The sequence below is a fragment of the Alexandromys fortis genome, unplaced genomic scaffold (genome assembly GCF_014885135.2).
Source record: "Alexandromys fortis isolate MF-2015 unplaced genomic scaffold, M_Fortis_MF-2015_v1.1 scaffold_46, whole genome shotgun sequence".
Taxonomy (NCBI): domain Eukaryota; kingdom Metazoa; phylum Chordata; class Mammalia; order Rodentia; family Cricetidae; genus Alexandromys; species Alexandromys fortis.
Genome location: NW_026067919.1, coordinates 4,673,135 through 4,682,349, shown reverse-complemented (window position 1 = coordinate 4,682,349; position 9,215 = coordinate 4,673,135).

Sequence of the window (9,215 nt, the reverse complement as noted above, 5' to 3'; positions counted from 1 at the left end):
TGACATATTTCTTACACTCATGAAACCTAGAGCTTGGACTGTGACCAGCAAGCCCCAGTGAGCCTCTGTTCTCTGGCCACCACAACAACACTAGGGCTCCATGCCTGAATCCCTGCAATCACATCTGGCTTTTTACTGATAACAAGGGTTTGAAATCAGGTCCTCATGCTTGAGCAGAAAATGCTGTTAGCTGCTGATGCATATCCCCAACCCAAGATATATGGTCATCTGTCTGCAGTGTGCCCCCTACCTTGTTCACCTGGGAAACACCTAATGGTGTACAATGTCCAAAGGCTTTCCAGATTTGCATCCCTGACTTCGTAGTCAATCTCACATTCCATATATTTCTGGCAACATCCAGCCCAGAGATTCTGTTCATAGATCTCTTCCGAGCCATATTGTGAATATCTTTGTTTCATTGCTGGGGCCCCCAGAGTCTGGCCCTGGAACAGGATGCAGATGTACCTGGGAAGGTTTGTGAAAGAAGAAAGTCTAAACTGAGAAGTGTCTTAGACTGGACAGACCTGATCTTACAGAGAAGAGTACAGTGTATACTTCTGGCACAGCGTGGTTATACTTATGAAACAACAATTCTTCACCACCCCCAGAAGACTTTGCTTATATGTACCTAGCTTCTTACTATGTATCTGTCCTGAAATAGGAATGCTGGGTAAAGGAGAGGCAGAGTCCCAGGGGAAGCTATTGTGAATAAAACAGAGAGTCGTTTCCTTGAGATGTGGACACTCAGAACCTGGTGGTTAATAATAGTATTCTTCCGGTTAGGAACAGTAAAGTTCTAGGGTTTGGGGACACTAAGAGTCTGTTGAGATATACATGCTACTCAAATATAAAATACCATGATTCTATTTATGATTTTTTTGTAAGATCCCAAATCTCTGGACCTCAAAAAGAAGGCAAGATCTGAGAGCTCATGAATATGCACCCACAATCCTAAATTCCTTTTCGTTCAAGAAGTCACAGGCTGAACTCATTAAACTGCCAGCAGACCAGAAAAATAAGCTATGTGAAAGCCAACACAGGAAAAATTATTTGTAAAGTTCAGCAACTTTTAAAAGATCAAAACCAAACCCTTGAATAATAGGCTAGGCATGTAGCTCAGTTGGCAAAGTGATTGCATGAAGTCTTGGGTTCATTTTCAAATCCCAGGTTTGTAAGTAGTACATGCCTGTAAGTTTAGAAATTAAAACTTGAAAGATAGAGGCAGATGGACCAGAAGTTTAAGCTAATAAGTGACATTTAAAACCAACATTGGATATGTTGAGATTCTGTCTCAAAATAAAACAAATAAGCAAAAAGCAAAAACAACAAAAAAAACCAAAAAACAAAACAACCCTTAAACCAGAAACCAGAAATAATCCCTCCAAACTCCAAATAGCCTGCAAGATTTAAAAAGAAATGTAATTCTAGACATGTATAGATCAAAAAATATGTAAGTTTGTTTTGAAGTAGGATATTGCTATGCTGCCTCAAATTTATAATTTTCCTGCCTTAGTTTCCTGAGTGCTGGGATTAGATCATGCCTAGCTAGCCTTACAATTTGAACTCATGGAGATAAATGTCAGAGCTGACTAGGGGCCTTGTGATAGCCTAGAAAACACATGTGTTCTCCCATCTTGATGGACTAGGTCACATTTTTTTTTCTTTTTTATACCACTATTAGATCAGACAGCAAACACTAAGAACAGGAATCGCGTCTAGATAAAGACTTGTCACTCAGTGTCCAGCATCTTTCGACTCAGCTGGCTTCATCTGCTTGCTCAGCAGTGACCCAAGCAGGCACCATGACATGCTTCTCTGAAGTGATGACCCTGCAGCATTTGGGCTCAAGGGGGAAGAGTTCAAGAAGCTGCTAGCAGTAATGCAAAACAAGAAACAATTGCTGCCTGACTTTACTGCTACATGTCCATATTCCTATCCTGTGCATGAGTAAAAAATTATATTAAGACCAAAAATTTTCTATGAATCCCCAAAACAAGTGAGTACTGATCAGCTTTACGCATCTGCTTGACTTGTCAATATTCTTAATTCTTTTGTTCTCAAATTCTTGCATTCCTACCTGAAACTACTGACTGCTGGGATTGCCTGTGAAACGTCTTACCTGTTTTTTTCTTACTTCCTGAAGCACGAGGATGCCACGTCCACAGCAGTGACTGCCGTGTAGTGACAAAATGCCTCTGCGCTGGCTTTTGCCTGCTGAAGGATTGGGGTTAGAGCTTCTTGGAGCGAAGCCCCAGGTGGTCCCCCTGGCAATCAGCAGTCCAGAGAGGACCTGATGCCCTAGGCAGATCTCATATCTGGAGATGGCCCTGAGAGCGAGCCCTCCTGACACCTTGCCTGATCTTTCTCTGTATTTCTTAATTTTCTTGTTTATAGCTGACCGCTTACCAAGAGATCAAAGTACGTCCTTGGCTCGGCTCCACTGTTCAATAAAGCAGTCCTTGAGGAACTGAAGTATGCCCCATGCCACATGAGCCTGGGAAACTTTATTATTTATGAAACAGAAGCGGCTAAAGTTGATATGTTATGAGGGAATCGTCATAGTGAATCAGATTTAGAGAGAAAAGGAGAGTTAGAGAAAATTCCCCTTTATGAAAAGATTAGCTAGATCTCAGAAGCCCTGGAGTCTTTATAGTAAGAAGGAAAGAAAGGAAATTATTGATAACATGAGACTAGTTTTAATATATTGGTATAGGAACTATCATGAGAAAATGAGAAAACTATTAGGGGATATGGAGCAAAGAATAAAAACTATATAGATGGAAAGCTAAACACAGGACCCTGAGAACTAGTCTCCCACGGTAGAAAGTAAATAATGGTGTGAGACAGAATTCTAAAAGACAAAACAAAACTAAAAGTCCTTGCCAACATCTTGAGCACGGAAGGGGGAACACGTAGAAAGGAGCACGTAGAAGAAGCTCTATTTTGGTTATGCTTAATCTTGATTTATGTCTGGAACCCTGAGTGGGGTGATGTAATGAACCTGCCAAGTTCTTTGATCTGTTTTGTACAAAAACTGAAGCTTTACAGAAGTAAAATTGCAGCAGATTTTCACTACACAGTGTGTCTGTCTGTCATTTCCCTTGCATCGTATCCTGACTATCCTATCCTTCACCCTGGTCTCCCGTGGATAGTGGTCTCCGAGAGGGACGGTCCGTGGCACGAGGATACCATACTTCCATGGTGTGCCTCAGAACAAAGTCAGTAAAGCCTTGTTTCTAGAGCCTTCCCAGTGGATCACCTGGTGAACCAATGACTGATTGGAGGCTGGGCGGTGAGAACATTCTCCCCAGATTAAAGAAGACTGCTAAAGCATACTTCCTATTATCCTAACTATTAACTAAACCTGTGCTTAGCCAGGCCTTATTTATTAAAGGTTTTATTTATTTATTAATTTTTTTACAAGTAATAGAAGAAAGAAACACTTCAAATTGTATGGAAGTAACCAGGTTTGTTTTTTCTGCTTTGTTAGCTACGTGTTGGCTTCATACTAAGGCCGATTCTTCTGTGGTCATTCTGGAATGGCTCCTACATGCTAAGCAGTGAATGAACTGGAACGTTGTTGTGCTGTCTAGTCCTGTGGCCTGAACAAAGCTGTAACCTGATTGGTCTCAGTCAGTATCATTTTGAATCTAGAAGAAAAATAGAAATGGAATAAACATGTTAAGGCATTCCTTACATTTTTTTTGCAGCCAAAGTTAACCCTTCTTTGCTATTTTTAGTCTCAGTCATTGATGTCTGGATTTGTACACAATATTATCAGTTGGCCATCAGGAGATTAGTTATCCAGTATTGTCCTCTTCTTTCTTTGTGTGCATGTATTTTGCTTGTTCGAGTTTTTGTTATTTGAGACACAGGTCACGCTATATAGCCTAGGTTGACCTGAAACTTGTGGTCCTTCTGCCTCTACTTCCTCAGTGCTGTAGTCACAAGCAGCCAGTACCAGCCCAGTGGACACAGCATCTCTTTAAAGATGCTCTCTCTGTATTCTGTTCAAAGTTTGCGTGGAAGCATTAGATGAGATAAAAACAAGTGTCACGTCATCTTTTTGTTTGTTTGTTTGCTTTTGTTTCTTTGAGACAGGGTTTCTCTGTGTCACAGCCCTGGCTGTCCTGGAACTCTCTTCAAGTGTCGCATCTTAATGACAATCTTTCAAAACAGATGAGACAATTGAGAGTGGTGGTGCAGGAGGAATCCCAGCACGTTGTTGGTAGGAAGTGGTGGGGAAATCAGGAGTTCAAGGCTGGTGTTGGGCATATTGAGACGAACCCAAAATAACAACAAAACTAACAAACATGAAAAGTAAAACACGTGCATGCTAATTGTAACCTCTCATTCTTTGAAATTGTTTACACATTTTAAGAGATTCAGCAACTTTGACAGTCTACTACGGTCCTTTGCTCTGTGGCTCAATGCCCAAACAATGAACAATAAAAGACGACTTTCATGTGTGCTGCGTTCCTTTCTTCCTCAGGACTCTTAAATCTTTCAGCTGTTCTGCAGGAAACTAAGGGAGTTAAATCAGCTTTGATGACAAGATTTATTCTGTTGTTATCAAATTTTGTTTTGCTGCTCCGATTCCATGTACGTGGAAGGACCTCTTCAGGTCAGCGACATATCAGTGTAATGCTTCAGGATTTATGAGATGGAATTCATACCATTATAAATAATATACATGGGGGCGGGAGAAAAGACTCTATGGTTAAGAGTGTGTGCTGCTCTTGCAGAGGGCCTGGGTTCAGTTCCTAGCACATACACTGGGCAGCTCATAGTACATATAATTGCCTGCAATTGTAGCTCCATGGGAGCTGAATTCCTCTTCTGGGCTCTGCAAGCAGCTGCATTCACATATGGGCATTCTCCAACTACCCCCGCTTCTGGCACCCATATACATATAGTTTTTAAAATACCACAATGAACATAATTCAAATAAAGGGTCCATGATCTCAGCAGTTATGATCACATTGACAGGTGTTTGGGCAATGGAAACAAGGTCATGCCTGCTTTTCAGCCAATTGTAATTGTAGGATAGCACTGGCTGAAATACACGGCACAGTTTCAGAGGTATGAAAATTAGAAATGGAAAGCTTTCTGATTCTATAACAATGGCTTTTTTAAAAAAATGTCTTCACCCCTGTATTCCGAACCATGAGGGGCTTCAACAACATCACTTAGGCTCCCATGACAGTTTGTGTTAATTGCCCACTTGACACAGTCTAGAATCATCTGGGAGTCTTTGTATTTTTCTTTGTTTTTAATTTAATTTTTTAAATACAATATAATTTGGTCATGTTTTCCCCTTACCCAACTCTTCCCAGTTCCCCCTACCTCCCTGCTCACTCAACTTAATGGTCTCTCTCTTTTTCCCTCTAACCCTTTTTACTTCCCTCCCTCTCTTTCTCTCTCTCTCTAAAAAAAACTCATAAAACAAAAATCAAACAAAAATATTCACAAGACAAAAATTTTTAAAGCAAAATAAAACTAAACAAAAAGTCTATCAAAACATAATGAAATAACAAAAATATGGAGTTCATTTTGTGCTGGTCAATGCTCTTGAGCCTACCTGGGGTATGGTGCCACCCAATTGGAGACAACTGATTTCTCTCTGCCACAAGGTATCAAGATATATCTATTGCTAGTAGCTTCGCTCTTAGTGGTAGGGCTCCAGGTTCACTTTCCCTTCTCAGCGCTGGGATCTGGGCTGGCTTAAACTTGTATAGCTCTTGTGAATGCTGTCACAGTCTCTGAGTTTATATGAGTAATAGTCTTGGTGTATCTGGAGGACACTTTCCTTGGAGTATCCATCACCTCTGGCTCTTACTATCTTTTCATACCTTTTTGGGAAGGGAGTCTTAATAAAGAGCTGTCTAGGTTAGGTTGGCCTCTGGTCATGTCTGTGAGACTGTCCTGGGTTTGAGCTTTGAACTGTGTAATAGAGGAAAAAGAGAGCAAAGACTTAGCATGTGTCTTTGTTAGGTTTTTATTGCTGTGAAGAGACACCATGGCCATGGCAACTCTTACAAAGGAAACATTTAATTGAGGGTGGCTCACTGTTTCAGCGGTTCAGTCTGTTATGATCATGAAGGGGAGCACGGCAGTGTGCAGGCAGACATGGTGTTTCCTCTCTTAAGTTGCTTTTGTCAGGGTAATTTATCATGGCAGCAGGAAACAAAAGTAGGACAATAACTAAACAGGATTGAGCCTAAGAATGCAAACCATGCCAATATCAGCAGATCTGTCTGCCAGTCTATATGGACCCATTAAATGTGGCAAATCTGCTTATCATGTTAATAGGTGCTCAAAGGAATTTAGTAAAAAAAATCACAACTCTTCCCTATAACATCCCCAAATGAAGCAAGAATAAAAGTAATTCATTTAAATACTTTGTTTGTGAGAAAAGATCTTGATGTGAGATTCCCCTATGTATGCTATGAATACCATTGGTTAAAAAAGAAACTGGCTTGGCCTGATAGGGCAGAACAGAGCCAGGCAGGAAAACTAAACTGAATGCTGGGAGGAAGAAGCTAGAGTCAGAGAGAAGTCATGGAGCCACCAGAGACAGACATGCTGAAACTTTGCCAGTAAGCCACAGCCTCATGGTGATACACAGGTTAATGGAAATGGATTAAATTAAATATAAGAGTTAGCCAGAAATACTCTTAAGCTATTGGCCAAACAGTATTGCAAATAATATAGTTTCTGTGTGGTTATTTTCGGGCTGAGTAGCCAGGAACAAACAAGCGGCCTTACTACAACAGGATCTCTTATAGAATGGCCTCATATTCATTGAGTAGTCAAGAATGACCTTGAACTTCTGATTCTCTTGCCTCTGTCTTCTAAGTGTCATAATTTCAGGCATGTACCACTGTACTAGGGTTGCACATTGCTGGGGCTCAAACTTAAGGTTTTATGCAATTGAGTTATAGCCTAGGTCCTGAAAACAGATTCTTTACCAGGACCAAAAAGTAAATATCATAAATAGAATGATGCTAATTTTAATTAAACAAAGAGCTAGTTCTGCGCATCCATAATCATGGAAGATAAACAAATTTAATAAAAGCAAATAATGAGTGCACCCTTTGGGCAAGAAGAATACCTCTTTTTGCTAATGTTACAGCTGTATCCCTGATTACTAAGCCTTGGCATACCTGAAACTCTAAATTTTTACCAGCAAAAGGAGCCAGAGTTGTTCCTTCCAAAGGCAGCCCTGGCATTATGTGGCCCAATTACAGTGGTGGTTACAATGACCTAACAGAAATCACTTTATGATAATGGCTGTGTACCTGTGGTGGTTTGAAAGAAAATGGCCTGGAAAGGGAGTAGCACTATTCAGAGGTGTGGCCTCATTGGAGGAAGTGTTTCACTGTGGGAGTGGGCTTTGAAGTCTTTTTCTCAGGCTCTACTCAGTGTGACAGTCAGTCAACTTCCTACTGCCTCTCAGTCAAGATGTAAGGACTATCAACTCAAGCACCACATCTGCCTGCATGCGATCATGCTCCCTGCCATGATGATAATGGAGTGAACCTCTGAAACTGTAAGCAAGCTGCCCCAATTAAATGTTTCCTTTATAAGAGCTGCCATGGTCATGGTGTCTCTTCACAACAATAAAAACCCTATCAATATAAAGCATTTGCTGAATAAGTCCTGAATTGACTTGATGAAAATATTGGCGATGACTTGCCAGGTATGCAGAAAAGTATCCTCTAAATGTATCCATGCATGTGGTCCTCCAAGGGGAAACAAAAAGATTTAGAATCTATATATTCTCCAGAGAACGAAAGATTAAGTTTTCTGTCCTGGGCAGCATGGTTGAAAGGTCTATCCCAAGATCAGGCTTGAAAGCATGCTCATAAATATTGGAATCTACCCCTCCAGCATGGTGACTCAGTGGGGCGGTAGGGACTATTAGATGATTAAGATGATTGATATTTGAGTGTAGGCGTGTCTGCTGATTGAAGTACAGAAAGAACTAATCACTAACCGCAGAGCCTTCTTTAGAGGGAACTATAGAAAAGCTTGTGTTGATCCATAGTCACTTTAGGTTCATGCCCATAATCTAAATGCCCACTCCATTTGGATGGCATTGTAGCTAGGATGACAGAGTTTGTGGTGCCTGTCGTGACAAACACCAATGTGCAGAGTCAAGAACTGAGTCTTTTAAAGATGCATTAGTGAGTCAGCAGTCTGAGAAGGCAGAGCTAGTTCCAGAACAGGTTACAAAGGTCTAAACCCTGTCTCAAAATAACCAAAAAAGAAGAAGAAGAAGAAGAAGAAGAAGAAGAAGAAGAAGAAGAAGAAGAAGAAGAAGAAGAAGAAGAAGAAGAAGAAGGAGAAGGCGGCTGACCTCAAACTCACAGAGATCCACCTACTTCTGCCTCCAAGTTCTGGGATTAAAGGAATGTGTGCCACCACCTGGCCAAACAGTTATTCTTCTTTAAAAATAAAATAAATTTTTTAAAAGGCTGAAAATAAACAACACACACAAAGACACCAAGAAAGGGAGAGTGAATGGTTCACCAGGGCCCTCTCTCCTTGTTAGCTAATAGTACTCTTTTGGGTTTCTATAGAAAGAAGCATGTTTTACTTGTGTGATGGCTATTATCAGTTGCCAACTTGACTATATCTGAAATGAGCTACAATCCAGAAGTGGAGGATACAAGTGTAAAAGATTTTCTGCTTGATTTGAAGTTGGTGAATCCATTTCTAGTCTGGATCTTTGAGGTAGGAAAATACACACCATTGATCTGGATTCTGTGGCGGGAAGATATGTCTTTAATGGGCCATACCTCCTGCTGGAAGTCTACATAAGGATGCAAGAGAAGAAAGCTTTCGCCCTTTGTCTGCTTGCCTTTGCCTTGCTAGCACCTCCAGTCTTTCACTGGCATTGGAGCCTACTTTTTTGGCATTCCAACACATACTAAAGACCAGCTTGAGACATCCAGCCTTGCAGACTGAGCAACTACGGGATTCTTGAACTTTCCATTCACAGCCAGTCATTGTTGGACTAGCTGGACTGCAACCTAGAAGTCAATCCAATAAATTCCATATATTCACTCAATACATTCTGTTACTAGAGAACCCTGAATAATACAGTTTCAAACAGTTATTATTTTATTTTATTTTTTAATTTATTTTTACTTTTTAATTTTATTTATTTTTATTTATTTATTAAAGATTTCTGCCTCCTCCCCGCCACT